Raw genomic sequence first — 21,660 nt, forward strand, 5'->3', positions numbered from 1 at the left:
TGACGCTTCTAGGACACACTAAAATTTATTATTAGAAAACTAGTTTTGTACCACCCATTATCCATTTCTGCCCGAGATGACATTCTCGCCGCATGCACTGGTGCATCATTTCCTTCCTTACTATCGCATAAAATGCCAAGTTGACGATAGCGCAGGCAAGACTAGAGTAACTGCAGTAAACTGGTAAATGTTATGCGAACAATGTTGCTGAGGACTTCTATTAAGCTAAGAACATATTGAATCAAGAAGCAAGGAAACAATTGAAGATTAAACTTAGCCGTGAACAGAATAAAAATATTGTATAAAACTATTCACAAATCTTTAATATATTCATATAAATTAAAGCCAAAATGACAACTGTTCATCAACACATCACTATCCCTTCTCATATTACATCTGATCAATAATGACCCGGACTGTGAAAAAACTGCATTTTCACGTATTTTAATACCAATCTTTATTATGGGCTTCAAAATAAGCTCAACGCGTGATATAATCTTACATACATATATATATATGTAACTCTCACGCGATTAAGCCTTAGAAGAGATGTCGATAGACAAGTCAAGCAAAACCTATGGAAATACGCGTCAAATACTGGCATCTTGAATTATCACTACTTCTTATGAACAAACTAATGCCACCTTATCTACCATCTATAAGGTCCAAAACTCAAAACTAGTCCATACGAGGCTCACGAGCCTACCAGACTAATCTAACCTAGCCTACATACATTGTTCGAAGCCTCAGTGTTTTCACCGAGTTTTGGGTTTTTATATTTGGCTGATTTTTGGATAATCATTCCCAGATTGTTGGATAGTTTCAAATTCATACAACCATCTCTCGTCACCAGTAATGTTGCTTTTGATGAAAATATGTTCCTCAACTTATTTGTGAACCATCCCTTTTACGACCGCAATACAATGTTGGTTTTGCGGCTGCACGAGTCTAGCATTGACACGCTTCTTACTCAAAACATTAACCAAAATGTATTGAATCGATTCTTAGAAGTACTGAGATCCTCTGTCCTCTTTTTATGACACCACGATGACCTTCAGGCACTGTTTCTTGGAACTTTTCGATGTAATTGTCATTAACAGAGATAAATACTCGCATGTGGAAAGCTTTCCAAAATTAAAAACGAATTTTATAAGTTTCGAATATGGCAATATATTGTTGTATGAGAGATTTTAAATAATTACTATATAAAGACTCAGTTCTAGTTTGTAGCATACTAAGTTTCTGATTTGTCAAAAGATCAATAAATGCTAAATTAAATACCGAGGAAGCATCTAATATCGGATGACCTGCGTGTCAAACACTGTTCTCGGATATAATAGCATTAAGACAAGTTTAAGGAAATCTAATTTCTTTCTATTTGTAAAGAAAAGGGTCGACCACCCCATCCATAAATAAAGGTTTTGAGCTTAGCTTAATGTAAACAAAGGAGTCCTCACGCCACAAATTGTAAACAAAAGGTCATTGACCCCATAAAATGCAAAAAACAAAGGTCTTTGACCCCATAAAATGTAAACAAAGGAGGCATTGATCCCTTAAAATGTAAACAATAGGGTCAATGAACCCAAATGTAAACAAAGGTTGTGGACTCTGCTAAATGTAATCAAAGGTAGTGTACTTGGCAAAATGTAAACAAAATCGTATTTGACCTCATAAAATGTAAACACTCATCCGCCTATCCATCAGCCTATCGTTCAAATCGTTTATTTGCCGCATTTTCTCTTTGCTATTGGACACCGTCTTTGATACGAACTTAAACAATACTGAGTTAAGCGAAGGGAAAACTATCTGAGAAATGTTTTTAGTACGGAATCTTATCTTTCTAGTGCCATATAGAGTTATCCGATCGCGCTTATAATACGAAATACAGATTACTAAAGCCATCCATTGAATTACATTGAAGCAGACTAGCTCTTATGCTGGTATTGGCAAAGGGCGAAAAGAAAGTGCGATAATAACTACTTTAAGGCATTTATGACCTTACACAGTAAAAACAAAGGAAGGAACAGTTTTACTTTCACGCTTTAAGAATTTCCACTTCACTGCGACCTAAATTAGAAACACAAAACGATCTCGTTGACGGAGCAAAAACTTCATACTTGTACAATATCAGTCAAGCTTCTCGGCTCACGACGTTGACGGCTTTAAAGCATTTTCCTGACACTTACATTTGCTGAGAGTCCCACACATACGCTTATACGTATGTACGTATATCCAAGATGAATTGCGATTGCAAATAGTGCAAGAAATGTGACTTTTTCTAAGCAGATTTTACGCTTTCACCGAGTGTTGAAGCCTCCAAAGCGACTTTTAGGTCACCAATGTGTACGGACAAACTCAAAACATTCCTGTAGGCCAAATGAGTTCTGAGAGAGTACTGCGACATATGTGTGTATATGTGAACACACATACATTTATGAGTTCCGTTTAAAGTAGGCCAGTTTTCGATTTTCTTTTTCACACCCGCAAATGTCAGCCGAAGTAGTAGGCAAGTGTGGAAAACACAGTTACACCAGGGAACTGACGTTGTTCGGACAAATGAAATGAAGTCCCAGCACACACACGGTTACACACAAACATAGCCATATGTTCATATGAGAAGTCGCTTTCTAAGTAATCGCTGCCAAAGCGACCAAGTAAAATAAGTTAGCGAGAAAGTACGGTGTAAGCAAACATAATGTAATAGCGGTAAGTAAACCAGGTCCGCCTTTGAGAGCTTTGTAGACCTGCAAATATAAACACACATGCATACACACACACATAAGTACATAAGGTTGTTAGGTGACGGCATTAAAGTGGCATCAAATGTCCTTGCTGTTCTAAAGCCCAGAAATAACGTGTGAGTGTGTGAGTTAAAGGCTTCGCAGTAGTAGTTGGTGCCAAAGAATAAATAAAGTACTCGCAGTAGTAGTTAGTACTTTGGCAATGCAACTTCTACAGCAACTATTTTCCCCTTTCAAGCGAAATTACAACCAATGCAAACGGATTTTCTACTCAAAAGCTGTAAAACTAAATATCCAGACTATGGGAATGTGCCTGCTGCACGCACACTGCGATGGAAAGACAAACGTACGAACAGACAGATAACACAAATGGATGGCAATGCCATAGCGGCTCACAGAATAGAATTGGCTCAATACGTTTTGCTCGAAAGGCATGGCTCAGTGGAACAAATGCGGTCAATTGAAGCAGAATATTTCCATTCCCTTGGCGCTGGGAACGCATAATGGGGGCTTTATTTGCGAGCATATTTGTAAGAGGAGGCCAAAAGATCACCACCTGGCAATTTAGCCACTTCGAAAGATATATTTTTATGAGGGCTAAAAAGCGAGACTTTTTAAAACTAATCGAGGATCAGATTAGATTCACAATATTTGAATTTTAATAAAATTTTTACAATAAGCGATGAGTCTGAGATCTGAATTTTCCAAAGTTAAATCAAAGTCGATCATGTGAAGAGGAATATGATATTCACAGATAGTCTTAGATTCACTACGAATATCTCCCTGAACAACAATGTTAAACATGCATTTGCAGTATTAAAAAAATCTTAATATTGCTAACTACCCTAAACATTCCATACAAAAAGGTCAATGACCTCATAAAATATAGACAAAGACGTTATTGACCCCTCAAAATGTAGGAAATAGGGTCAATGGCCCCAAATGTAAACAAAGGTCATGGACTTGGCTAAACGTAAAAAGATTGTGAACTTGGCTAAATGCAAACAAAAGCGTATTTGATCTCATAAAATGTAAACAAATAGTTCTTAGTTCCGAACGCACCACTATACGAAATCAACTTCGCATTAAAAATCGCTGTCTTAAAACCGGTTTTTAGTCCATAGTCTCTTGGCAAAAGTTTTTCAGAATTTTCCCTCGAACATTTTACCTATTTTATAGAAAAAATCGACCTGCTGTAATATAGATATATAAATTATTAGCATTATAAAACGAGTTGAATTAAGAGTGACCGGCAGTCTTTCGGTCCGTCCATCTTTCGTTGGTCTGTCAATCAAGAATCAATCTTTATAGAAGTAGACAAATCATTATATACGGTATCAGCGAATCATAGGCATTTAATATGATCATAATGAAAGTCGTAAAAAATAGTCTCACAAACTAATAACTCCTATTGGGTTGTGACGTTTCAGTGAAAAATTTGTTAAATTTATGGAAAACCTACCACATTAGCAATAATATTAATTGAGTAAGACCCAATTAAGTCTCTCACATCGTTCTCAAGCGTTGGTTATGTGACGTCGTTGTGGCGAATTTTGCGAAAATATCTTGGCCTACATCCTTCCAAAATCAAATTGACGCAAGCCCGCTCGACAGCCAGAATTGTTGTATGTTAGTGAATTGGGCTGAGCAACAACTTGAAAATGATCCGGATTTTCATCGAAAAATCATCTTCAGCAATGAGGCTCATTTCTGACTGAATGGCTTCGTCAATAATGCGTTATTGGTCAGGCAGCAATCCCCACGTACTCCTTGAGTTACCACTGCAACCCGAAAAAATTATTGTTTGGCGCGTTTTATAGGCCAGAGTCGCCATTGAGTCATACTTTTTCTATGATGATCAAGACCGGCACCTTACTGTTAATGGGAATTGCTACCGCTCAATGATAACCCAATATTTTTGAGCCGAATTGGATGATATGGACTAGGAAAATATGTGGTCCCAACACGACGGCGCCACAAGCCACGCAGCGAATGTCTCAATCGATTTATTGAAAACCAAGTTTGGTGAATGGGTTATCTCACGAAATGGCCTAGTCTATTGACCGCCTCGGTCGTGCGATTTGACGCCGGTAGACCTTTGGGGCTACGTCAAGTCTATGGTCTATGCCAACAAGCTAGCGACGTTTGATAAACTTCGTAAGAATATCGATCGAGAAATTGCGACAGTATCGCCCGATTTATGCTTGAAACCCGTCGAAAATTAGGTTCAGCGTCTGCCATGCAAAATAAATCGAGTTCCATACATAAGGCATCGAATGTACTTTGCCACGAATAAAGAATTTCATTTTTGTAGCCCTTAAAACCCTTTATTTATTTTTTACAGCTTCAGAAAGTAGAGAATTCTTTAATTTATTATTATTTTCAAAGACTTTAGACCCGGTCTATTGTAAATCTGTGCTTTGTCGAGATTAACAGACGACTTTATTGAACTTGTGAAACACATTTCCTAACTATTGTTTAAAGGTGACTGATAGTAATCTCTATGGAAGAATAATAAATGGTTGTTTAGAACCTAATTAAAGAAATCGTAAATTAATGGCTATAAAGTCTATGCAGAAGGCACACGCATTAGCTGCCTAAACTGAACTAAAAAGAGAGAATTAAGCTTTCAGATTGAGTTTAAAAGCTCTTCGAGTATTTCTCGATAGCGACTATGGCAAGAACGGTGACAACTAAATGGTATTACCGTTACGAGCAGCTAAGGTCTCTGTCTTTGAGAAGTTTTGAAGAGATTTCCTCATCCAAAAAGCGCATGCCTTACTTCTTTATACCTTGATAATGCCAACAAGCCTTTGGGCTGTGTATCAAGTATAAAAAGTTATCGTGTCGTTTTCTTTTAGTTGGAGCCTCCTTTCCTGTGAAATTTAAGTGCCAATATTACTTGAATGTGACCAATTTTTGACCACCCCACATTTGAAAAGTTTCCAGACACACATATTAAAATTGTGCACGAAATGGATAAATCCGATGTCACTTCAATGCATTTGACACATAAACGTACACACACATGCATTAAATATATATATTTTTTATTTATTATGCGATGCTAGCAAAAGTTTTTGTGCGCGCCGCCAATCAAGAGGAAAATTGGAGCAATTCTTCTGTGGCGCATAACTCGTAAAGAGAACGCCCAAAATTAGAGCGGCGCTTGACAGCCAACCAGTGTAATATATGGCTGAAGTTGACATCACTGAGCAGACAATTTTCTGCACTTTGGCGAATCGAATGTGCGAATAAAATGCAATAAAAACAACAAAAACATTTATCGTTTGCGCTAAATGCGCAGAATAATAAAAGGAATCGAAGATTTTCGCCAAAAAATGAAATTGAAGGCGAAATGGCGAAAAAGCTGGGAAAATGGAAAGCTGCGGGCACAAAAACAGTTTACTATGACAACGCCCATACAGTTGATAGCTTAAATCAACAATCAACAAGCGCACAGCCGAACAAACAAGCAAACAAGCAAGCAGCGGAAGCAACGATACCTACTTCGAACTGTGTATGTGTGCATGTTGCTGCATTCTGTTATGTTATGTAAACAGCTGAGAATATATCCGATGTATGCCATCAACTCGTAAGCTCCAAAAATGCCACAGAAAGTGCACTCACTCAATTTGTTTTTGCCAACCATTCAAGCAACTAGTAAAAGTATGCTAGACGCTGCACAAATGCATACCAGTTGGCGGGTGTCTGTGTGTATATGTGTAAATGTGTGTTTATGTGGAATGACGGCTATCGCTTACAAAGTGTGCTAACAACCGCGCCACACATACAAACACACAAAAACATTACAAGTAATATACATATGTCTACCATATATACATATATGTGTCTGTATGTATTTAGGTTGACAGCAGCATTTGGTAAGCAGCACGCGTACGGTCGCGTCATCAGCTCACCAAATGCTCTTGGTGTATGTGAAATATGAAATCTGCAAAACCAGCGACGAATGCGCAGGATAATGATGACATAGCCGGCAAAACTGCTAACAAGCAACCACAAATCGGAAACACACTAACAGTATGCCAGAAACAGCGGTGGGCATATGTATATGTGCAGTTATTGAAAACGTTTTTTCAGTGGATATATTGCATATTTTCTGTGTTCATTTAATTTTACCTTCCAAATACAAATATTATAATAAAAACTTATTATAATATATCGATATCGGATGTCGAATAAACACCGATAAAGAAAACTAAATAATGTTCAGGGAAAAAAATATTTCACCACAACTTTAGGTAAACTTCATTATTTTTATAAAAACAAATTCAACAGTCACCAATATGCCCAATTTTGACTAGAAATTATTAGAAAATAAATATTAAATATTTATAAAACAAATATTAACCCATTTCAATGTACACCACCGTATCTACACATTAACAAAGCATTCACCGATGACAAGCCACATGCGAGTCCCTATCATCAGTCTACACCACATACTGCCACCGCCCACGCAACGCGGCGCACGCAAATGCACTTGCAGCATACATTTAGGGGCACTGATAGCCGCATGTGTGGTAGTGACTTGATGCGTGCGCGCGACTAGAGTTCCATACCGCATTGCTGTGCCAAATTCTTTGCAAATCCTTTGAAAACTCATCGTTGCCTTTGTCACCAACTACCAACCAACTATGTTGCAGTACTCACTGATTTCATTACTATGAACATCGCGCTAACACCGCACACAAACAGACTACACACATGACGATGTGTGTGTGTGTTTGCTGAAATGATGGCAAAGTCTTAATTTGATTTTTAGACGCAGCATATGTGGAGATATCAAACTATTTTGCATATTTGCCGTACTTTATGGCTCAAAGGAGGGCCAAATTTCTGGTTGGCTCCTTTGAGCAGTTGGTTTTTGTCACGGCGCTTGCCACTGTCATTGCATGTCAGCAGAGTTCCACTACTCGTCGTATTTAGTACACTGAGTGATGATTAAAGCAATTATGCTAGATTACTATCAAGAGTGAAGTGCGTCGCGACAACAGTGTTGCAAGTTTTACAAATTTGGTTAATGTAACGGAAATATGGGTGTTTGTAAATGATTTCAAACAAGTTGTAACGTTAAGGAAAGTATACTATATACATATATGGAAGTGAACACAGAAGGCGAGACACAGTGAGTATTTCCAAGGATGCTGCGAAGCTTAATGCGAATCTTTTGCGAGAGCTCTTTATCAATTCCAGTGTCAGGTTTCCAGAACACTACAGTGACTTTCTAGAATAGGTAGCTGTTATCCAAATAGTAGTAGATCTATTGCTTTTGAGTGCAGTCACTCCATATATATGCTAGCAAAACTGATATTGAGCTCACTTTCGCTTAAGACTAGTAAAAAACCTGCCTCATTTTTAATTCTAACTTAAGATGACGCTTTTATGGGATCTTAGTCATATCGGTATCGTACATAATGTAAAGTTGATCATGGCATTCTCATTCCAAAATCATAAGACCGGGAACAAGTCGGAGATCCGTTTGATACTATGCCAAGACCTTGCATTAAAACTGATTAGACAAAAAACTGGTTTCAGGATCCAACTGACCTAGGCAATTCAGGTCGTTGTAAGGATTGCAATCTTCCTTTGTGCCCGGCACCAATGAGGGGATGCGATTACCGAAGGCAAGATATAGTTATCCCCACGTCTAAAAGCTATCGTAAGGCTAAGGTTGAAACGATCAATGCCAATCAAGGACACAGGATCATTTCATTAGCAATAGTATCCAACTACTTCCATATTAGATTTCTTTGGCTGCGTGGTCATAACGGAATCGTTTGAAACTGTAAAGCTGTTAAGCTGGCAAAAAAGGGTACCTTTAACCAAATCCATAAGCATGAAAAGTTATAGGCGTTCCTCTTTTCTCTTGGATCTATGTATCATAGCAAGATTTGCCACTGTTCTAAGTGTTCTTCTGTCCTATTAGCATTCAGGAATTGAGGCTAAAAAGTGTAAAGATTGCAAGATGAAAACACTTAGATACTTTATCCTGTTGTTGTAACGGTTATCCAAACCCTTATTGGGGGAAGCTGTAAGTTAAATGTCATCAAAACCACTAAACGATTGGTTCAGAAATAAGCTGTTTCGACGAGTTCCGAAGTGTGGGAAGTTAAGTGAGTTGATTTCATAGGGCATGCAAAGAGGTGATTCCGCGGGTGGTCAGGACATGCCACAGTCTTTCTAATCTTTACTTAGAAGCTTCATCACGACAACGGAAAAGCGACATAGTTGGAATATTCGCAGCCCTACGAATATCAATCTAACCTGACCTAACCTAACCCAACCTAAGTTTGAAACATCTTGCGAATGTTCTTACATATAACAACAGCTAAACTAAGAATACCAAACATATTTCCAGAGAACATCTTGGCTTTACTTGATACATGCTCAAGTATATGTTCACATGGGAAAAAATCAGCTTTTCGACAGTTAAACTCGATTTATCGACTAAAAATCAACGTGACATGCGCAAGTAGGGAATACACTCGATCGAACATACAGGAAAAGTGTAAACTTGACACTGAGTTCTAGAGTTGGCACTGACTCTCTGACATAACAGACAAACTCTCGAGATCCTTAACTTTATTTTTACCATTGTTTTCGTCTTTGATTGACGCTGTTCATTATTGGTACAGTATACGAGAAATTCGACTTTTGAGTACCGAAAATAGAAGATAAACATCAACATCAGAGCTTTAAATTTTATTAAGTTCAATAATCAATATCTCCTTCTTCTTTAGTGGCGAGGACACCGCTTAAGCATTTATAGCCAAGTTAACAACAGCCAATAGCGCCAATTCTTCAACGGATTGGAGGTCTTCCTCTTCCTCTGCTTCCATCGGCGGGTACCGTATCGAAAACCTTCAAAGCTGTGGTATTATCTTCCATCTGGACAACATGACTTTGCCAGCGCAGCCGCTGTCTCTGGATGCGCTGAACTACAAAATATGTCAATGGCGGAGTATATCTCGCAGCATCGGCTGTAGTATTTGTCGTTGCCAATGTGTGAAGGACCACAAATGTTCCATAAAACCTTTCTCTCAACATTCGTAAGGCCCACTAGTTTCCTTGAAACCTCGCTGAGGTCCTTCCCGATTCTAACGTAGCTTTTGGTATTGCTCGACGCTAGTATTAGCTTTACGAGGTTACCAATTTCAGGCACAGCGGTTTAAAGGCAGTTCCTTTTTTTTGCTGTCGAAAGCGTCTTTAAAATCTATGAAGAGGTAGAATATGTCGATTCTTCTTTCACGGATCTTTTTCAAAAGTTGGCACATGGTGAAAATCTGGTCGATAGTAAATTTTCCAAGTCTAAAGCCACATAGCCAATAATCAATATGCTTCCATAAAAACACCCACACAACTACCATAAAGTAATAGTCTATACTATGTATATGTGTTTATTTGCCAGAGTATGTGGCACTTTGCAATAACTTTTGCCAAATTCCCAAAGTGTGAACTCTTCATTTAAAACCTGCTTACACGCACACACACACACACATAGCTTCTTGCATAAGTATATGTGGGCAGTCATGCATTGCACATTTATAATTGAGCTCACATGTGAAACTTATAGGACCACATAGGCGCACAAGCCTCCAGCGAGTCCCACGTTAATTTATTTCTGAAATTACAAAACCTATAGAAACTACAACAACAGTAACACCAACAAAAAACTACAAATGCGTAAAATCTAAAATGGAAAGTGAATTAAAAACCATTGTACGAGGCATAGAAGGGGGACGACCGCTAACCAGACTCACGCTAGGGTATACACACATACTTACATATACACATGTAATATATACAAACACAAAAACACAGAATAGTAAGGATGAACGCAGCGCAAATAAATGAAACTTTTTGTAAGTAAGTAGTGATATAGAAGATAAATAGATATACCGTTACGAAACTAACAGTATGTTGCCTGAATATTTGTATGTATGCCATGCAGCTATCGATACAAGTGTGAGTAAACAGATATAAATATGTATGTATATAAGCAGTCATTTACACATATATTTTTGTGTTATATAAGTAAGTGAGCTTCATTCTGTGCACCTTGTATAGCCCGCAGGCAAGTCCCTACCCACAAACACATACATACATAGATGCATACAGTATTATTCGCCTCGTGCGTGTGTACGTGCCAGCGCGCCTGATGAACTGCTACAAAATTCATTAAAATTCATGCGTTGGCCGTGAGCATGCGAAATGCCTACACATACATACATGCACGCATACATATTCACACATGTATAGACACATGCGTGTATATGCGATTTTACGCCAACCTACGCCTACACGCCTATGCCTATAAACTAATGGCGGGCAAAAGAAAAAGCAGCAAACCGCCCAACCAACACGCCTTTTAAGGCTAATCCCTCTACTCCATCATGCGTGACAAAATCGAGTGTGCGGCCATTGTAGGCATCCTTTTACACATTTCCATTTCCCCTATTTCAATAGGCTTTCATAGCCGTTGGGTAATCTGTCCTTGTCCCCACGGCGCCCCCTCATTCATATGGATTATTGTTGTGGCATTATAAAAGACACCACCATCGCCACCACCATCGCCACCACCACCGCCACTATAACCGCCAGCGCGCCTAGCAGCATATCTATTTTACATTTCCATCCATTCGGCTTCTACTCAAATTCATATGTGGGTCGCTGCTTGCCCACATGCAACCACTTTGCGCACCACTTCCATACGCATGTGTATGCGTATGTGTGCTGGTGTGCGCACCTTTGATTCCCAGTCGTCAAATTATGATTATCCTTTGTGCATGTTTAATGTTGTAGTTTTGCATAGACACAGGCGCTGGGACATTTCAATTAAACTTATGTGTGGTTAATATTTTAGTATGTTTACCATATGCGTGTGGTAAGTTTGAGTGCGCTGCTGGAATGTGGCAGCCAAAAAACGACGGAAGGTGTGGTTAATTGAAAAATGGTCCTCAGAGAGTGTTTCTTAGAACACATAAAAAAAGTTAAAAGCTATTTTTTTAATATCTTTTTTTTAAGATTTAACATACATAGTTTTCAGTGTTCTCTAACCGTCCAATCTTCAAAATACCACCAAAAAATTTCTAAGTCATTCAGTTTTCTTAATGATAGCTTTTTCCGAGGAATCCAATTATTTATTACACCTATTTCGTATTTGTTTACGATATTAGGTTATATAGTGTACGTCTGTATGTACGCAAACTAGTCCCTTAGTGTTTGAGATATCGATCTGAAATTGTATGCAACTCATCTTCTACCCAAAAACCTGCTCACTTTTTTATTTGAAGAGTTATGACATTGCTTAACCGAACAAATTGTTCAGCTCGGATCACAGTAACATACAGCTGTCGTACAAACTAAACGGAATCAAGGTTTTCAAGAAATATTTTGTTTTTGTGAAGGGGTATTAGTGCTGTAACCGAAGTTAAGGTTTTTTTCAATATATAAACTCCTTCGAATAGCAAGTATTAGAGTAATGGGTTACGGACTTTACCTTTCATACTTGTATATCGGAATTTGTTTACACTAGATCACTCTAAGACGAATTCGGTAAGGTCGTCCAAAATCAGTTGTTGTTCCGAAAACTATGGAAGCTGTGCACCAGATCACCATGTGACCTCTCGTGAGACTGAATTCGACATTGCATGAACATTTCATTGAAGAAAAACTTGTTTCTCTTTGAAACTCACACAATTTATCAATCGATCCTCGTGTCGATTGGTTATGTAAAAACAAAAAAAATATGATAGCGGTGCTTCGGAACCCATCTATAAAATCAAGAGAGATGATGAAACGTGGATTTACATGTATAAGCAGGAAAGTAAACAGCAGTTAAGTGGTTGGGTGTTTGAAGATGAGCCGAATCCAAGAAAAGCTGTTCGCGCACCAAGGTCCTCCAAACAAATGATTGCCTGTTTTTTTGGAAAAGCTGAACAAGTCGAAACCACATCACTGCAACAACGCAGAACATATAATCATTTGTTTACCAGTTGTGTTTCAGGGAATGAGGAAAATAAACGGCCGAAAACGGAGCGCAAAAATACGAGACCTTACACATAGACGGAAACAACAACATTTTTGAGCACTCAAAACCTCGATTTGATAAGTCATCCTCCGTATACCATTGGCACGAATGACTTCTTTTTATTCCCGTTTTGTAAAAAATTAAACTAAGATGTCAACGTTTTTCCACTTTTGGAGGGGCGGTTGATGCATTTAGAGCGCATGTTTTGAAGACTATCAATGAAAGTGGCAAAGTGCATCGTCATTTAGTTCAAACGCATCCGAAAGTGTATAGATCTTAATTGAGAATATTTGGAAAAACCTCTAAGCGATTTTCGATGATTAAAATTTGTTTTTGTTCTCTAAGCCCGAAGTATATCAGCTTACCATCTATTTATTTTATTCAAACAATCCGGCAACCCATCGAGTTTCAAAATTTTAGTCAAAAGTCTTCTTCTTCTCGAGCTCAACTTTTTTTTTAAATATTCCTAGCATTTTTGCTTCAAGTGGTATAAGTAAATTCTTTCCTTCGCAAAAATTATTGATGGAAAAATTCACTTTAATTGTTTTGAAAGACATTTTCAAAAATATGAGCAAAATAGTTATATATGCAGAAGGTTAGAAAAGAGATAATGGTAGATATATTTACATAAAAAAAATTCGTTAAGTTTTTTTTAAACTAACCTGTCCGTATGTTCAAAATTGTTTAAAAAAAATAAAAAATATATTAAATAATAAACTATAATAAATTATTCAATTTCAACTTATATCTCTGAATTCAAAAATAGATTTTCAAAGAGTTGCCAACTATCTGGAAATAATTATTACAAGACGTTCTTATATTTACACAAAAAAAATTTCTTAAAATTTTTTAAATTTCTTAATATTTTTTTTTGAAACTATTCCAAGTAGTTACCACCCGTTCGTTAATTCAAAATTGTTTAAAAAAATAAAAAATAAAATTAACAAAATTTATTCAATTTCAATTTATATTTCTGAATTCAAAAATATATTTCCAAAGAGTTGCCAATTGTCCAGAAATTAATATTATAGCTTAAAATAAAACTTTAAACTCTGCAATAACATTTAAAATTTAAATGAAAGATTTGAAAATCAGTGTTGCCACCTTTAACAAACTTCTGTATATTCAGAATTTTGCAACTAAATCAATGACGCTGATTTCTTGATTATGATTAGTATATTATTGTTATATTATTATTATAGCGAAAGTATTATTTCCATTATTTCACAGTCTGAGGTTGCCATGCGATTTAAAATCATGGAATATTTTAATGGAGTCTTATATATGGTTTTCAAAAAAACTAAAATAAAAACGCCAAAATTCTGATTGTCCAGTAAATTTAATTTCGTTCATGTGTAGCTCCTAAAGAAATATAAGAATAATATACATTTGATGTCAACACAATCAATTACGATAACTATTTATCTGAAACCCAATATTTTTTCAGACAACCACTTTCTAAGGAATGCCCCACAAATGCATACAAGTCTACACATATGAGTATGCAGGTATGCACACAGCGTTCAGTTAGAGCAGCTCTCAAACCCATTGCCTGCATATAACATCATATAGAAGAGCATAAATTTAGGCGCATAAGCGTAAGCTTAAAAGCTGCGCACTCATTAAAAGTCAAAGCGAAATGGTAAAATGTTTACATTTTTCATTTTGATTCCATTATTCGCATTTCCTCTACAACGCTTGCCATTCATTCATTCATAGCCGCCTACCACTTTGCTGGCTTTGTGTAAGCTGCCGACGCCTTTACCCCGCCAGACTAACAGTTTTTCTACAACTTAAACACTTTCAGTTTTTTTCACCATAGACAAATGTATGCTTGCTCTCTGCGTGCTGTATTATGTAACATTACATGCGTGTGAATTAATACACGCATACAGAAGCAGGGGAAATGGGAGTTCATATAATATACGTGTATGTATGTATATGTGTGCGTGAGTGTGAGTTTGAAAGTGTGTGCAATTGTATGCTGTGTGCGCATACAAAAGTCACATGTGTATGCCATTAATTTGCGAAAGCGCTACAACAACAATAGCAACACAACAGCAAAGCCAGATCATAAGCGTTAATACACACAGGCAACAACAAACAGCAATTGTACAAAACTACCAACAAAGCAAATAGAAAGCACAACAAAAGCAGTGCCAAAACAAAAACAACAAGAAAAAACAAAAACCCAAACCAAACACAGTTTTTTCCGAATGTAACAAAACCGCTTACAACATCCATTTTGACTTTGCGCGGCTTACACCCGCAACCTGCTGCTATTTTGGATCAAACACAATGCCAACAACAACAACAATAACACAATAGTGTATGCAGCGTAAAGCACTACACACTATGTGGGCGGTAATGACGCCAGGTAACAACAACAACAATGCTAAAAGTTGCTAGCTTTACTATTTTTGGTTGCCGAATTTTAGGCTCCCCAATGGCGTATACCGTTGTCGGCCGCAACGTAACACATTCAGCGCGTGTGGCTTTTGTCCGCGGCGACAGGTACGGCAGCTCCGCCAAACGTAAACTGCCCGCTGCCATTTAGCTTTCAGCTAAACCGGCGAAGCTTACATGCCGACTTTTTCCGACTAAATGTATGTACGCCGTTTTGTATGTGGCAGTGATGTGGGGCAGTTTTATAGCAGTGACCTTTGGGATTGTTGGTTTCTGCGTAGGTTTTCTATATGTGTATGTGTGCGTACTTGTAAACATATCCGCTGGCAAGCGCTTAAGTTACGCCGCCTTTTGGCCCACATATCCTTTGACTTTATGCCTACAGCTTTGCATTTTTTTTGGTGTATTTATTGCGGCACACTTTCCGGAATTGGCCCTACGCATTTCGCTTAATTGAAATGAATGCGTGCGAAAATGTGTTATTAATGAAGACATTCCGTTTTGTTTTTCTTTATTTGCGGGTTAGCAATGTGTGCCACCGCTTTCACTTGCCGCACACACGTTATGACGACGTTAATTTATTAAAACGCTGAAAAGGATATGGCACAAGGATGACGCTGTCTTACACCTACGCAACACACAATGCGCATTCACAAATTATATAATAGCAGATACAAGTCAGCAGAAAAGTCATATGAACGCTGACAATTGAAAATTACCCGCCATCATTCTTTTAGAAAGCTAATTTAATTAAATATCAAAGAAAGACACAATTTTGTATGATTAATTTGGAGCTTTATTCCAGCAGCTATTATTTAGTTCAGAAGATTGGATATAATGTTTCATGGCTTGGCTGGCAAGCTAGAAGTAAGGTAGAATTAACACCCTTTCGTAATTTATTCATTCAGATGACATATTATTCAAACGAGGAGAATCTAAAAAATTCCATTTGGGTGTCTAACCAAGGCGATATTGCAGTAAGCTGTAAGACTGTTGAGCTTTCTATGACCAATACTTCAGTCTCAATAGCTGCGGAATGGGAACGGTTAGGTGCTCCTGGCTTCTTGTGGTTCACTACAAGGTCCTACTGGCTCAGAGAAAATTGTAAGAAATCTAGGCAGGTCTTCGTTCCCAGCAGGGCCCACCTTTCAATGGTTGTAGGAGCTCTAGCTGAAAACTGTCTACTTTGCATAGACGTATAATTTCCATTCCGTGGGATGTCTGAAGGTATGCGCTCCCAATTACTTAAGTCTTGACCTCTGCTATAATAGTGAATGGTCACTTCTCTGAAGGAAGCTGCACTCCGGAGCAGTAAATCAACTGCTACCTATTGGCTGCAACATGGAGGACACTGCAATAGTCAGGAAGTCTGAAACTGGAGTTGATAGAGAGCACCTGACAGTGGACAACTTCACCAACCTTCTCCCAAGTTTCGACCCATCCGTGAAGAAGCTCACTGCCCCTCTTCTCCAACTGCTTCTTTCTACCCACAACTACCTCGTCGGTTGAACGCTCTCGAGTTTCTTTGTGAGTGTGATCTTATCTAGACCCCTCCACCACATAAAGACTCTATAGAACATAATTGACTTGCCTATGGTGTCGTAAAGCCATAGAACCACTTTCGGTGAGAGACCCCCCTTTTGCCAATAGCTTCTCTACAGCAGTACAAGGCAATCGATTACTTCTTTTCTCTCTCTTGGATATTCGCCTTAAATGAAAGCTTCCTATCCAGGATGAGCTCTAAATGTTTCACTGCATCTGTTGGTTGCAGACGGATGTCTTCCAGCGGTGTTGCCGGTATCTTATATCTCCCAGTGAATAAAGCCATCTCGGTTTTGGTTTTATTTAGGTTGACGGCGAGACTGGTTACGACTGCCCAATTCGTTACGATGCTGAGATATTCCTAGGTCAATTCGTAAACGGTACTCAGGAACTTTCCTTTGCCCATAAGCGCTACATCGTCTGCATACGCATTCACCCTGAAACCACGATCTTCAAGTTGGTCGTTAACGACCAGGATCCATCGAAGCAGAGAGAGAACCCCACCTTGTGCAACACACGGGTCACAGGAGTTTTGTTGCCCTAAATATATGTATATATTTATTTATCAAACGAAGCGCAATTTCCCCTAAAACTTTAGGTATCCATGCTACCGACTTTTCTTGCAGGAACAGGATAGACCAATTTTGCTTAAGTTCTACAGAATATCCATAGCTCCAATCAAACCGTCGAAATTTCACACATAGTAAACAACTTATCGTATGGAAAAACAAATTATGGGTATGGTACCCTCGATGAATATTTAAGACCGTCAGAAAAAGAAGTGATGAACTTAATGATGCTGAGCATGGGTAATATTCAATATCAAAGCGACCAGAGAGCTGATTGGATCATTATACTACCTAACTTTAATTCAATGACAATTATATATTGAACGTTTCAAAACCTGTAGTCTTACCAGGCCTAGAAATTTGCTCCAGTTTTTGCCAAATGAGTTCATTATCCAACATTTAGTTGAGCTCTAAACCTCTACTTCCAATTTAGTTCATTCTCTCACCAATGCCACTCTCTTAAATGTATATAGAAGAGCGAATGAGAGAGTATAATACTCTAGCGCTTTGTTCTGTTCACTCACAAAGTGATTTATATTTAGAGAAGTAAATATATATTAAAGGGGTTTCAGCCGATCATCAGCATATGTAAAGTTTCACCTTTTCTTTTTTTTGAAAATATTTAGTGTTAGGTTAGAATATTAATATAATTTATATCAATAATTACACTAGAAAGTTGGTTTCTCCAAGCCTTGCCATCGTAATTCGCTCAAGACTACGAAAACAGTCAGACACATAACATTGTGATGGTTCGAATTTCAAATAATATATGTTACGAAAATTTACTGAATTTACCTTAAAGCAAAAAAAAGTAGATACTAACATATTTACGCAGTTTCTCTGCACATTACATGCACTTAAGAAGTCAGTCCTAACCAGCCAGCTGTGTCGATGAGCCTTCATTTTCACGGCTCATTGAATTACGGCATTCAGAAAGCTAACGGAAATGGCACTGCAAGCACAGATATTTCCACTCGAGCATGTTGGTTTGTAAATGTGCGTAAGTAAAGTCAAAGGAAATCAAAATCACGTTCATTCATTTGTCAGATGAGCAGAAAAAATTGCAGTACATTCCTTACGCATGTGCACACGCACACTTACATACCTAAAGCGACATGTACATGAGATAATAATGCCAACGTTTGCAATAAAGCCTGGCGAAGCAAAACGCAGAGAGTTCTTCAAATCTGATTGCTGTTGCTAGGCAACTTAGTGAACTATGTGCCTGCATGTGTGTGTGTGTATTGTTGTTGTTAACGTTTTTGTATAGATCTGCGTGTAGTAAATACATAATTCCATGCGTAGTTCTTATTTCGTTAGGCAATGGGAAAATGTCTTCAATCACTTTGGTAAAGATGAAAAGTAAAAAAGTCAGCAGGGGAGCATGAAGGAGAGATTAAAATAAAATTTTCTTTGCTCTTTTTAAAACCAAAGCTAGTAATTAGTTCATGGTGTGCTCAAAGGCGTGTTAGCAGCTTAAAAGAGTTTCATGTTTTTGTTTTTTTAATGCAGCATTTCAAGGAAAAAGAAATGCTGCAGTAAAGGTTTGCTATTTCTAGCGAATGTTCGTTATCCTTTTTAATTGGTCTGTTGTTTTACTTTCAGGCTATTTGATTTCGATTTTTGAAAGTCTTTAATAAACTCTTAAACGAGAAATTCTTACCTCAAAAAGTTTTTTCAATCAAAAATCTTGCTTCGTTGCTGAAATTAGTGTTTTTGTGTATTGAAATATGATTAATATTAGGTAGTCGAAAAAATCATTTCGTATTTTGTCAATAGATGTCTTTGCAGTCGTATATCTCCAGTGCTACCAAGTTCATTGTGTCATACCATATAGTGTTGAAAAGGTGAGATTTTAAACTTCATTTAGTCATAAAAAAATTTAATTCAGGGAAGTTGGAAAAAGTTACAGCTGTTCAAAAATGTGTGAAAATAATGAAGAAATTCGCTATATTTTGAAATTTTTGTATAAAAAAGGGAAGAATGCCACGCAAGCCACCAATGAAATTTGTGAACTTTACGGAGACGATGCTGTATCAGTTCGTGTGGCACAACAATGGTTCGCTCGCTACCGTTCTGGAAACTTAGATGTGAAAGATGCACCTCGCTCTGATCGACCAATCGTTGAGAAAGTCGATGAAATTATCGAAAAGATTAACCAGGACCGTCACATAAGCAGCTATGATATCACTAAGGAACTTAACATTCATCATCAAGCGGCCTTGAATCATTTAAAAACGGCTGGCTACAAAAAGAAGCTCGATGTTTGGGTACCGAATGAATTGTCTGTGAAAAATTTAATGGACCTAATTAACATCTGCTATTCGTTGCTGAAATGAAATCAAACCATTTCTGAAGCGAATGGTAACGGGAGACAAAAAGTGGATCAAATACGACAATAATGTCCGAAAAAGATTTTGGCCCAAGCGTGATGAAGCTCAACAAATGGTCGCAAAGCCAGGATTGACGCCTCCAATGGTTTTGCTGAGTGTTTGGGAGGATTGGAAAGAAATCATCCACTTTGAGCTACTCCATCCTGATCTAACGAGTGATTCTACATTTTACTATCATCAACTGATGAGATTGAAGCAAGCAATCGAAAAAAACGGCCAGAACTGATCACCAGAAAGGGTTTCGTCTTTTATCAGAACAACGCTAGACCACACACATCATTGATGACTCGACAAAAACTGGGAGATCTTGCCTGGGAAGTTTTGATGCATCCATCATATAGCCCTGACCTTGCACCACCGGAACTCCCTTAATGTAGTAAAATTGCCTTCAAGAGAAGCCTGTGAGAATTACTTGTCGCAGTTTTACACTGCTGAAATAATGTCCCTAGCGGGAAAATAACAAAAAGTGGGCGACCAAAACGGTACATATTTGGTTCATTAAAGTTTATTATAAAAAAAAACTTGAAATTTGATTAGAAATACGAAAAGATTTTTTCGGCTACCCTATATATTTTGATGCAATATACATACGAAATCATTGGTTTTCGGAAAAAGCAAAAGAATAGTCTACCTCGCAACGCTACAATCGACCACAACACGTGCGGGATGGGATAAATACCTTTTACATCTGATGAGTCGATGTTGCGAGTTTTCAAGGAAAAGGTTCTGCGGAAGATATATGGTCCTTTACGCATTGGCCACAGCGAATATCGCATTCGATGGAATGATGAGCTGTATGAGATATACGACGATATTGACATAGTTCAGCGAATTAAGAGACAGCGGCTAAGCTGGCAAGGTCATGTTGTCCGAATTGACGAAAACACTCCAGCTCTGAAAGTATTCGATGCAGTATGCGCCGGGTTAGTCAGAGGAAGACCTCCACTCTGTTGAAGAGTTAAGGTAGAGAAGGACCTGGCTTCGCTTGAAATCTCCAATTGACGCCAAGCAGCGAAAAGGAAGTACGACTGGCGCGCCATTGTAAACTCGGCTATAACCGCTTAAGAGGTGTGTACGCCAGTAAAGAAGTAGAGAATGTGACAGAAACTTTGAAAAAAATAATAAAATTATGAAACTCTTGGGTGGGAGGAGCTCTTTGACGTCACGTTAGTCTCTATAGAAATCCTACCTTTAATGGAGAGTTCTAGACGATCATTCCTTCTCTCTGTGGTGTGTTCAGCAAGGAAGAAGTGGAGCTAAAGAGAAGACTTTATTGCAACATCACCTAACCTCTAAAACAATTTTTACGCAGAACCAATTTTTGGATCTTAAAGTTATCAGAAACTTATTTTCCAAACGTTAAAAAGGCTTTTATTGTGTTAAAAGCTTATTTTCGAAAACTTTGTTAAGCTTTCTATTCAAAAACAAAAATCCATATAAGGACCTTATCTTGATTGACGAGTCTGTATCGAAGCGAGATCCCTTACTGGCCCGAAATCAAAGATTTCGACTAATGAACAGCTGCTTAGAAAGAATAGGACTTATGTATAAATTTTCCATCGATATCTCAAAAAACTCACAATGACATTAGAAAAATAATATACCCTATTCCCAATAGCATTTCTCAAAGACACAAAAAATTATTGTTGAAACATTGAATTCTAAATAGAACAAATATAAATATTTTCTAATCAACTGATTTTTTCTATTGTCATTTTTTTCTATTTCCCAATTTTCCAATAACCTAAACAAACAGCTCCAAATTCAACGCCATGATTTCGCTGCTTTGCTTTTCAGTGCCACACACACACATGCACGCGCACTCTTTCACACAAGTAAAAAACGTGCCAAATTTGTAGCATACTTTTGGGTGTTTATCCTTGCGAGTATATTTGCGCAAACAGCACACCACAAATACATAAAACACTTCGTTGGCATTACTTTGAACGCATGCA

At 37.8% G+C, this 21,660-nt stretch overlaps 1 protein-coding gene across 2 annotated transcripts in view; it reads right to left on the reverse strand.

Annotated features, from left to right (window-relative positions):
* Positions 1-21,660, reverse strand: part of LOC120772533 (kazrin) — a 275,757-nt gene that overhangs the window by 177,324 nt on the left and 76,773 nt on the right. The gene's annotated exons all lie outside the window — the stretch shown is intronic.

This window comes from Bactrocera tryoni, chromosome 3 (genome assembly GCF_016617805.1).
Source record: "Bactrocera tryoni isolate S06 chromosome 3, CSIRO_BtryS06_freeze2, whole genome shotgun sequence".
Lineage (NCBI taxonomy): Eukaryota > Metazoa > Arthropoda > Insecta > Diptera > Tephritidae > Bactrocera > Bactrocera tryoni.